This window comes from Sphaeramia orbicularis, chromosome 21, assembly GCF_902148855.1.
Source record: "Sphaeramia orbicularis chromosome 21, fSphaOr1.1, whole genome shotgun sequence".
NCBI classification, from domain to species: domain Eukaryota; kingdom Metazoa; phylum Chordata; class Actinopteri; order Kurtiformes; family Apogonidae; genus Sphaeramia; species Sphaeramia orbicularis.
The window spans coordinates 1249832-1262416 of record NC_043977.1 but is presented as its reverse complement, the minus strand read 5'-3'; the positions used below and the strand labels follow the sequence as shown (position 1 = coordinate 1262416).

The following is a 12585-nucleotide window of genomic DNA, read 5'->3' as shown; positions in this document are numbered from 1 at the left end:
TTTTTGAAATGAGGCCACTGTGAAAGTGGAGCAGGAGCACTGACTGACTGACTGACTTACTTATCCAGTGTGTTTCTGAAGTCTGGTCCTTCAGGATCCATCCAATGGGACAGACTTCAGCTGCACGGACAGACTTTTCTTCAAACCGAAAGACTGAACTCAGGACTTCTGATCCAAAAACAGTCCATGAATCTAGGGATGGTCCCATCTGCATTTTGACCTCCAATACCTGGGGTTCAGTATCTGCCGATACCGATCCTGATCCGATATAAAATATAATTAAACCAGTGCTGAATTAGCTAATAAACTCTGCGGCTCACGCTGACGTCTTTTATCTGGTTTGGAATGTTTTTACACACTTGCTGGTACCGTTCGGGCAGAGCGGTCTCAGATAAATATTTTTTGTTTTCATTATGTGGTATGGTGGTTCCAGGTGATTCCAGGCAGTTCCAGGTGGTTCCAGGTGGTTCACTAGGAGCCTGAAGTCCTTGTTCCCAACGACAGACAGCGCTTGTCCATCCATGACGATAAAATCCAGTTTCCTTTTGTTAATTTTTGTTGCTTTCATACTGTTGTGTGGACACTTCTCTTTTTTTTCCTTTGTCTCCACCAAAGTTTGCTGTTTCATACCGTCTCCTTTTCACTTTTTTAGTTTGATGAACTCCACATGCTTTTCACTATGAAATCACTTGAGGTGTTTGGTTAAGTTTGTCGGATTATAACTCCAGGCTTTCTCACCACACTGGGAACGTTGGCTTTGCAGATATTAAAAGGAGCTGTGGATGTTGGTGAACTTAGGCTTCATCCAGACGACAACATATTTATTTTTCTTTTGTGGATTCTAAAAGTTTTGCATCCGTACATGTATCATTTCAAGGAGGGCTGGGAATCTCAGGGTGCCACGCGATATGTGTGTCACGATCATGATAATATATCGATTTGGCGATACGGCGATTATCGCTGTGTTGCTCTTAATAACACGTATGGTTTCCATAAATCTGTGCGTCCTGGTGGAAACGGTCCAACTGGGTTAAACGGTGTCATACGTAGTCCACACCTATATGTGGCGCTGTCCACAAACACAGACAGAGCCTAGGGCAGGATCCACTCAAACCACAGAAGAATGCACTGAGCATGTGCAGGAGGTTCTGTCTGGGTTTTTCTTCCTCTGGTCACATGGTCCTACAGTCGTCATGGTTTCCATACAGTGGTGTTGGTCCATATGCCAACACCAGGGGGGTGGAGCCAACACCAGGGGGGCGGAGCTGGGACATGTTTATGCTCTGGGACCCGTTCTACAAAAATACTGTTTCAGGCACCGCCAACGCCGGTGTCATGTGACCAAAGGCCCAAACCAGAGTAAACTGCAGTGGACTGACATCATGTGTTTGTTCACAGCATGAATCTGAGCCGTTTAAATACATGTTTATTTACAGTTCTGGATGGAACTACGGGCCACTATGGATCAGTCCACTGTCACCGATACCTGATCCAGATTTGACTTCTGTATCGGTGTCGATCCCAGATGCAAATATCGGATTGGAGCGTTTCTCCTTAAATCAAACCTGGACGTTTTCCATGACCTTAAAATAAATCTGCACTTGAAAGACGGCTTGGGTTTGTATGTTCAGAAGGTGGGCTTTGTGTTGTGTTTATGACAGCACATCAGACTATTGGAAGCCCTCAGCTCATCCCTGCAGATACTGGAAGTCACGTCTCCCTCCCCTTCCTCTGACTCCTTCCCTGTCAAACCTTTTCTGAACTTTTGGAAACAGTGAAAATGATTGAAAACAAGTCAACAGAGTGTGTGCATTGAGGCGCTGCATCTCCACAGTCAGTCTAAACACTCCTGCCACTGCACTTACAGACTCCCACTGATCTGCACAGAGCTGAGAGCACCGGAAAATATGACTGCACAAACGGCACGGAAACTGTGCACGTAAACAAACCAACCTGAAGCTGCTGCTGCACACAGGGACGGTACCGACGGGCCTTCCACTCACAGCAGAGTGAACGCTTCATTTATACGACTGGGACTCTGTATGACACACTGGATGGTTTCACTGATGACTAATTAAATATGTAATATACTGTTTGATGTCTTCTTTCACAGTTGTACAGAATAATCTGGATTTTATTTGTGGAAAAATATCACAATGGATCCAAATACAGTTGATTTTTAAAAAGCACCAAATGTCTCACATGATAACAGTTGAAAACAGTCATATGTTGAAATCAGCTGAAATCAGGGAGAAATAAACACCAGATCAACTCTGTCCTCTGGGATCAAATCTAAACAATATATATCAGCTCAAATGTGCTCACAGCTCTTCTTTGTGTCTGTGTTCATATTAAATCAGTCTCAGTGAATCCAAAGGAACTTTGTGTTGGTAAATGACAGTTGTTCAAATGGACAGGATTTCACTTCTGTTCAACATGTTGATGCTCATATGAACTATGTTTTCAGCTCAAAAATGAACCATTTCAGCACAATTAATGCTATATTTTCATGTCACAAATGGACAAGTTCTATTTGAACTGAACTGAGCTGAAAAACAAATCTTCTCTTCTTTTGGATTCCCCAGTTTTTCTTCCCAGATTCTCTCCTCCATATCACATGTTTTATTTGTACAGGTTCAATCTGGAGTATGGTGCTGATCCATCCTGCTTCTGTTCCACCAACACATACATGAAGAATGGCACACAGCACTGTTTACATCAACACTTTTACAATAAGAAGCATTTTTAGACACAAAGAACAATTCTAGATTGTTCTTTCCTCTTTAGTCTGATGCTAAACTATCCAATAAATAATAGTGCTCCTAGTTTTTGCACAGGGATCATTAGTGTAAACGCTGACATGGCTGCAGAGCATCAGTATGATGGGATCCACAACAACCATGTCACATCCGTCCACTGACACATTTAGTGTTTTTGTGTCAGCTGGGATTGTTTTAGATCCACAATACCAACATTTATGAAGAAGAGCACAATTAGCAATAGGAAGTCTAGAAGTTTATTCCTAATAAAGTACTGGGACTGAGCAGAGCATCATGGGTAATGTCACGTCCGCCCACCAGCAAAAGTTTTCACATCCACGTGCTATTCCAAATCCAATATTTATGAAAATAGAGCTTCCACTGTCAGAGAATATCAGTAGTCTGTGCACAAATGGATTAGCATTATTTACACACACTTCTGTGACTGTAGGACAACTGTTCTGGACACAAATGGACACTCATTTGACCCCCGACGGACATTTTTAGCCGATATATATATATATGTATGTATATATATGAACCCTATTTAATTTGGTTCAGTGGCCACAGACAAATGTGGACCTGTGTAAAACATGTCATGGGTTCGTTTCTTCCCAGTTTGGCACTTAGATGCTCTTAACATCCATATGAATGAAAATATTTTGCTCACAACTGACGGGAACGAACACATGAATTCAAATTCTGTGCATAACATTATATCAGTGGTGTGTACTCTGTGAGGTTTGGTTGTTGACAGATGTATTGATCTGTCAATTCCCATTTTGCATTTGTTCCCTATGAAGCTAACATCTGTTAACAAGCATTTCACTGTGATTCTTACCGATCCAGTTCTCAAACTGTAAATTCTTTTTGGTTGGTCAGCACTAGCTCCTGCTCAGAGCATTCATTGTATTAATAATAATTTAATATCTTTCTTGAATCATTCATTGTTGCACCTTACCAACATTTGTAAAACTCAGAAATCTATTTCCTTTTTGATGTAATTCATTATTCATTTCTTTAGTTGAAAGTGAAAAGAAACAAACAGTCACTTTTTCAAAAGATATTTTTGTGCGAGAACACAATGAACAACTTCATATTTGTACGGCGTCAACACAATGGACAATGTGTCTCCTACAAAACTTGGAGGGAAGGGCCTTCTGACACGCTTTACAATTTCCACATTTCTCTGCAAGATGGAGGTAATATGTTCTAGTTTCATGCCCTGAAGTTATATGTTGATTGATTCACTATTTTTAAAGTTATCATTGCAGAAAGTCCGATTGTAATTTTTCAACAATACAGGAAATCTGTGCACGGCCTTAAAAGACTGACAAAAAAAAACGAACTAAATGGGTTAAAGGTTAAAGTCAGTATTTAGTGTGACCTCTGACCCCAGGACAAGAAGCAGCAAACAGATCATGCTGCACACTTTTAATCCCCTTTGGCCAAATATAGAGTACGATTCTGTTGAAAGTTTGTGGTGGAAAATTTACTTCTATACTGTTGGTACATCTTCTTTATTGCTGAGTCATTATTCATGTCATATGCCTCTGTGTGATATTTACAACTGTGTATCATCCTGACCCAAGAAGGGAGTTCTTGCCTTGATTTAAAACCCAAACACCTAAATGTCTGGATGTGCAGGTAGGTGATGGCGCCTGCACGCTAGATATGATTTGAACAAGGTTAGGGTTAAGAGGTCACCATGACCTCTTCCCCATGGAATGGGAAGGAATGGTATGGAGTGGTACGATGGATGTATGGGGATGACATCATGGTTCGAGGGGGTTGGATTTTGGGTCTATATACTCTGTAGTATTCTCATGTTTAATCAGACTTCACTTGCAGAGCTCCTCTGTCAATGACTTCTCAATAAATGCATTTATTTCACCTCTAACTTTCTCTCCTCCTCTCTGTGTGGGTTGTCAGCTGAACATTTCCACAACAAATTACTGCCCTTTAACTGACATCAGACTGTCTTTGTGTAAATGTGGTGCAGAAATCTTAATGCATTCTTCGAATAATGTGATTAAATTGTTGAACGGACAGACAGACGGACAGACAACCAAACTATTACAATACCCCTTCAGCCCAAGGGGTAAGAATCAGAAAGTCATTTTATTTGTTCAGGTTATTCATATTTTATTGTGAGAATAGTCTGTGATTGTAAATATTTTCCTGATGCTACAGTATTTGACACCCTTGACTGTTAATATTTTCAGTGTAATAAATTCATGCTGTGGGCCAGACTGGACCCTTCGGTAGGAATGGGAATCGAGAACCAGTTCTTTTTGAGAACCGGATCCCTGTAGCTCGATTCCTTGGAATCGTCTGCCTGCCTGCTTAACGATTCTGCTTATCGATTCTGCCTTCGTTGTGCATGTGCGATGACGTCATGCCTACGCTGCATTGTTTTGGTCAGAACGTAGACAACATGGAGTTAAGGCAGAAACGGTCCAGACAGACCACACCAGGTCCAAACAGACCACATCAGGTCCAAACAGACCACATCAGGTCCAAACAGACCACATCAGGTCCAAACAGACCACACCAGGTCTAAACAGACCGCACCAGGTCTAAACAGACCACACCAGGTCTAAACAGACTACACCAGGTCCAAACAGACCACACCAGGTCTAAACAGACCACACCAGGTCCAAACAGACCACACCAGGTCTAAACAGACCACACCAGGTCTAAACAGACCACACCAGGTCCAAACAGACCACACCAGGTCTAAACAGACCACACCAGGTCCAAACAGACCACACCAGGTCTACACAGACCACACCAGGTCCAAACAGACCACACCAGGTCCAAACAGACCACACCAGGTCTAAACAGACCACACCAGGTCCAAACAGACCACACCAGGTCTACACAGACCACACCAGGTCCAGACAGACCACACCAGGTCTAAACAGACCACACCAGGTCCAAACAGACCACACCAGGTCTAAACAGACCACACCAGGTCCAAACAGACCACACCAGGTCTACACAGACCACACCAGGTCCAAACAGACCACACCAGGTCTAAACAGACCACACCAGGTCTAAACAGACCACACCAGGTCCAAACAGACCACACCAGGTCCAAACAGACCACACCAGGTCCAAACAGACCACACCAGGTCTAAACAGACCACACCAGGTCCAGACAGACCACACCAGGTCCAAACAGACCACACCAGGTCTACACAGACCACACCAGGTCCAAACAGACCACACCAGGTCTAAACAGACCACACCAGGTCTAAACAGACCACACCAGGTCCAAACAGACCACACCAGGTCCAAACAGACCACACCAGGTCTAAACAGACCACACCAGGTCCAAACAGACCACACCAGGTCTACACAGACCACACCAGGTCCAAACAGACCACACCAGGTCCAGTTGAACTCTGTCAAAGCTTCCATTTCTTCTAAAGGTGGACTCCCTCCAGTCTGTTCAAACATTCGTCCACATGTGATTCATTTGATTCTCTACTCAGCGGTGCTTGTGAATCTAGTGTCAGAGTGAACACCAGGCCGTCATCTGGGCCCAGTTCTGGTTCCGGTGTGGGAAACAAACATCGTACCCAAATACAGGCTTCTGAAGGAAGGGGAAAGGAAATGACTTTCACTGTACCCCCCCACCCCCCAAACCGAGCCCGGCATCATCTGTTCTTATTATTTGTTCATACTGCATGTTTTATTTTCTGTGCAGATGGAATTATAAAAGACAGTTAACACAAACACCCAAAGAGAATCGATAAGAGAATCGATAATGGAATCGGATCAATAAGCAAAATCGATAATGGAATCGGAATCATTAAATTCTTATTGATTCCCATCCCTACCCTTTGACCAGCCGGTTTTGGCCCCTGGTCCGTATGTTTGACACCCCTGGATCAGACAAAGGTTCCATTATTGAGTGGATTTTCTACACATGCAGGTGGACTTCTGGTTCCCTGTCAGAGCACATGGACTACAATGAACTGGAAGGGAATTATGGGACTTTTACTCAGTTTAACCCAAAAAAAATACGATCAAACACTGCAGCTTTGACCCTTTCATGCATGAATTATCAGAACCTTAGTCCATATTTTTTCTTGAGCGATTTTTTCCCCTCTTCAGGCATGAAAAAAAAATGCAATTGATATTTTTTATGACCCTATTTTTCATGGAGTTACAAAAATGTCCACTCAGCTGGACCCCATGCATTTGATTTTTGAAGAAAAGAAACATGTATTTAAAACGCATGATCAGAAAGTGATAAACTGTGAAAACCATGAAATAAAAACATCTTTAAAGTCACTGATGCCGTTTTATCACATTTTATCATACTCTAACACTAGTTGTTACTCAATTCATGGAGATAATATGCAAAAAAAAAAAAAAAAAACTTTTTGATTAAGAAAACTGTTAATTACAGTCTAATAACAATTAGCAATTGATGTACACTAAAACATATTACTGCAGATCAGGTTTATCAAGAACAGCAAAGTTATTTTTTCCATTTTATTTATTTATTTAGACAGGGACAATGCACAACATACATTAACCTTAACCAGGACAGCTGTAGTGTTCCAGGTTCTAACACTAGTGCTCATTTCCACCTGTAGTCCCTGAACAGGCTGATGTTAGCATTAAAAAACAGACTTTAAGAAAAACTACAAAACAGTAAAAAAAAAAAAAAAAAAAAAAAAAAGCCTTTCTATAGCTCCATCTATCTAAAATATTCATTCCCATCCAACCATTCACTCTTATTCATCCCACTGCAGTCTGTCACACACATTAATGGTATGAATTACAATTAAGGAATATTATGGGATGGTGCATAAGTGTCCACTGTTTCAGCTGATATCAAACTAAGACAGCAAAACCCATGAATATACAAGAGAACAGCTGTAAAATAACTGTCCACCGGAGTGACCAGTATGCATGAAAGGGTTAATGTGTGTTCATATTGGTATCGTCACCCACATGGCATCAGATCAGCAAAACATGAGCTTTTTGGACAAAAGTCCAGCTCTCCAAATGGAGTGGAGTGTCACCTTTCTTCAGCCTCTTCATACCCTTTCTGCCTCATTCACCCGCAGGGATCATGAGATGAGACATGGGTTTGGAGACGGCCAGGTCAACACGCAATTTGCTGCAATATCTCATTTTTACAGTGCAATCTGAGTTTTTATGTTTCTGCTTCTTTTTTTTAAAATAAGAGCTGTTTTTGTATAATTCTTGCAGTGTTTATGGGAACACAAGTAGAGAAGTAAAGCACCACCTCCGCAGACTTCAGCCCAGTTTAGAGGAGCTTCTGCATAAATTTGATTTATTTCAGCATCTTTATAATTTCGACTTGTATATGAGCAGAGAGGGAGCGCTCGACTGTGCAGCTGGTCTGACTGTGCACACAGACGGGCAATTAGCAGCAACTCCTTGAGGTCAACTAAAAAAAAACCACAGAAAAAATTCAAAGCGTGTGTTATTTGTGAAAGGGCTTGGCCTGGATGTGTCACTGCAGTAGTGGCGGGGTCAGCGACATATTTACATAATTTTCTTCTATCCGTTCATTTTATTAGACAAAAACATCGGAACATAATTTGTATTTCCTTTGTGCACAAATGACGAGCAGCCCCCCCCAGCCCCTTACAGGAGTTGCATCACGGACCAACTTGGCCCTGACACTGTTTTGACTATGTGTGAAACTAGCTCCGTGTGTTTGCTAAGTCCGATAAGCCAATTAAGGAAGCAACAGCGAACAACTTGTCAACATTCACTAACAATAAATCCGCCGCAGATTATTTCATAAGCCTTTTTTCCCAAAACTCGCCAAAGCTCGCATCCTCGTTCCTCCTGTCAAAGCTCATTAGACTCTCCTGTTGGTTAATATATTTGGACCGCCACTGCCGTCCTGATAAACACGCACATGATCCATTGTGACAGAATAATAAAACACGGGCAGAAAAAGGGTGCAATTAGGTTTATAATCTATGGAGATGAGCAATTAATGCCTTGTAGGAAGCGATGATTCTGACTTTTAATCAGCCCAGTGTTTTCTGTGCCCATAAACTCAGTGACGGTCCCTCATGAATAATTCATGCTCAGTTAAAGCTGATTTCAGCCAACGTGTTGACACGGCTGAGCACAAAGGATCACATTCTACCTGAGAGTTTGAGCGTCACAACACCACAGATAACATTATGTCTGCGGCAGTGATTGCTCTAACACGGCATTAACCAGTTTTATTGAGCATCATACATCTAGTCTAATTATATTTAGAACAAATGCTGCAGCTCAAGGCTAAAACTTCCAAACCTTTACAAATATTAATGAGCACATAATCACAACTAACAAGAGGCAGATTAAAAAGCAAAAAATGATGTGAAGCCCATGTGTTTCTGTGTTTAGTGGCTGAATACCACCCCCGTTCAGATAGATAGATAAATAAATAAATAAATAAATGAGGCTGGGATGCTATGTGGAATGTAAATAAAAGCAGAATGGAACACAAATGTTATACACTGGAGTAAAAAGAGAAAACTGAAAAAATAGGAAACATATAGAATGTTTAAACCACTGTTTCTCAACGGGGGCGGTACTGTCTACGGGGGGGGGGGGGGTTAGTCTGCATAAGTATGAATGTTATGTCACCCCCCCCACCTCTGGAATAAGGTACGTGTCACAGCACTTACTGAACTAGAGTTATAGAACTAGGGTTATAGAACTAGGGTTATAGAACTAGGGTTATAGAACTAGGGTTATAGGACTAGGGTTATAGAACTAGGGTTATTGGACTAGGGTTATTGGACTAGGGTTATAGAACTAGGGTTATAGAACTAGGGTTATTGGACTAGGGTTATAGGACTAGGGTTATAGAACTAGGGTTATAGGACTAGGGTTATAGAACTAGGGTTATAGAACTAGGGTTATAGAACTAGGGTTACTGGACTAGGGTTATAGGACTAGGGTTATAGAACTAGGGTTATAGGACTAGGGTTATAGAACTAGGGTTATAGAACTAGGGTTATTGGACTAGGGTTATAGAACTAGGGTTATTGGACTAGGGTTATAGAACTAGGGTTATAGAACTAGGGTTATAGAACTAGGGTTATTGGACTAGGGTTATAGAACTAGGGTTATAGGACTAGGGTTATAGAACTAGGGTTATTGGACTAGGGTTATAGGACTAGGGTTATAGAACTAGGGTTATAGGACTAGGGTTATAGAACTAGGGTTATAGAACTAGGGTTATAGAACTAGGGTTATAGAACTAGGGTTACTGGACTAGGGTTATAGGACTAGGGTTATAGAACTAGGGTTATAGGACTAGGGTTATAGAACTAGGGTTATAGAACTAGGGTTATTGGACTAGGGTTATAGAACTAGGGTTATTGGACTAGGGTTATAGAACTAGGGTTATTGGACTAGGGTTATAGAACTAGGGTTATAGAACTAGGGTTATAGAACTAGGGTTATAGAACTAGGGTTACTGGACTAGGGTTATAGGACTAGGGTTATAGAACTAGGGTTATAGGACTAGGGTTATAGAACTAGGGTTATAGAACTAGGGTTATAGAACTAGGGTTATAGAACTAGGGTTACTGGACTAGGGTTATAGGACTAGGGTTATAGAACTAGGGTTATAGGACTAGGGTTATAGAACTAGGGTTATAGAACTAGGGTTATTGGACTAGGGTTATAGAACTAGGGTTATTGGACTAGGGTTATTGGACTAGGGTTATTGGACTAGGGTTATAGAACTAGGGTTATAGAACTAGGGTTATTGGACTAGGGTTATAGAACTAGGGTTATTGGACTAGGGTTATAGAACTAGGGTTATTGGACTAGGGTTATAGAACTAGGGTTATTGGACTAGGGTTATTGGACTAGGGTTATAGAACTAGGGTTATAGAACTAGGGTTATAGAACTAGGGTTATTGGACTAGGGTTATAGAACTAGGGTTATAGAACTAGGGTTATTGGACTAGGGTTATAGAACTAGGGTTATTGGACTAGGGTTATAGAACTAGGGTTATTGGACTAGGGTTATAGAACTAGGGTTATAGAACTAGGGTTATTGGACTAGGGTTACAGAACTAGGGTTATAGAACTAGGGTTATTGGACTAGGGTTATAGAACTAGGGTTATAGAACTAGGGTTATAGAACTAGGGTTATTGGACTAGGGTTATAGAACTAGGGTTATTGGACTAGGGTTATAGAACTAGGGTTATTGGACTAGGGTTATAGAACTAGGGTTATAGAACTAGGGTTATTGGACTAGGGTTATTGGACTGGGGTTATAGAACTAGGGTTATAGAACTAGGGTTATTGGACTAGGGTTATAGAACTAGGGTTATAGAACTAGGGTTATTGGACTAGGGTTATAGAACTAGGGTTATTGGACTAGGGTTATAGAACTAGGGTTATAGAACTAGGGTTATAGGACTAGGGTTATAGAACTAGGGTTATAGGACTAGGGTTATAGAACTAGGGTTATTGGACTAGGGTTACAGAACTAGGGTTATAGAACTAGGGTTATTGGACTAGGGTTATAGAACTAGGGTTATTGGACTAGGGTTATAGAACTAGGGTTATAGAACTAGGGTTATAGGACTTGCTAACTCTTTTCTTAAAATTGTACATTAACTCAGTTTAATCGTTAGCTGATTTTTTTTTTTGCTCTATTGCAAATGAAATATGGGTTCATTAGATTTGAAAGTCATTGCACAGTTTTTACTCACATCCCCACATGTTTGGACCTGGGGGGGGACGCCCCACCTTGTGTCAGTGAACTGCAGGTGGACAGTGGTTTTGGACCTGGGGGGGGACGCCCCACCTTGTGTCAGTGAACTGAAGGTGGACAGTGGTTTTGGACCTGGGGGGGGGGGGGGGACGCCCCACCTTGTGTCAGTGAACTGCAGGTGGACAGTGGTTTTGGACCTGGGGGGGGGGGGACGCCCCACCTTGTGCCAGTGAACTGCAGGTGGACAGTGGTTTTGGACCTGGGGGGGGACGCCCCACCTTGTGTCAGTGAACTGCAGGTGGACAGTGGTTTTGGACCTGGGGGGGGACGCCCCACCTTGTGTCAGTGAACTGCAGGTGGACAGTGGTTTTGGACCTGGGGGGGGACGCCCCACCTTGTGTCAGTGAACTGCAGGTGGACAGTAGTTTTGGACCTGGGGGGGGGGGGGCGCCCCACCTTGTGTCAGTGAACTGCAGGTGGACAGTGGTTTTGGACCTGGGGGGGGACGCCCCACCTTGTGTCAGTGAACTGCAGGTGGACAGTGGTTTTGGACCTGGGGGGGGGGGACGCCCCACCTTGTGTCAGTGAACTGCAGGTGGACAGTGGTTTTGGACCTGGGGGGGGGCGCCCCACCTTGTGTCAGTGAACTGCAGGTGGACAGTGGTTTTGGACCTGGGGGGGGGGGACGCCCCACCTTGTGTCAGTGAACTGCAGGTGGACAGTGGTTTTGGACCTGGGGGGGGGACGCCCCACCTTGTGTCAGTGAACTGCAGGTGGACAGTGGTTTTGGACCTGGGGGGGGACGCCCCACCTTGTGTCAGTGAACTGCAGGTGGACAGTGGTTTTGGACCTGGGGGGGGGGGACGCCCCACCTTGTGTCAGTGAAGTGCAGGTGGACAGTGGTTTTGGACCTGGGGGGGGGGCGCCCCACCTTGTGTCAGTGAACTGCAGGTGGACAGTAGTTTTGGACCTGGGGGGGGGGGGGGGCGCCCCACCTTGTGTCAGTGAACTGCAGGTGGACAGTGGTTTTGGACCTGGGGGGGGGACGCCCCACCTTGTGTCAGTGAACTGCAGGTGGACAGTGGTTTTGG

General features: G+C 43.1%; 1 protein-coding gene across 1 annotated transcript in view; it reads right to left on the bottom strand.

Annotated features, from left to right (window-relative positions):
- Positions 1–12585, bottom strand: part of LOC115412786 (thrombospondin type-1 domain-containing protein 7B-like) — a 150410-nt gene that overhangs the window by 91205 nt on the left and 46620 nt on the right. The window lies entirely within an intron of this gene.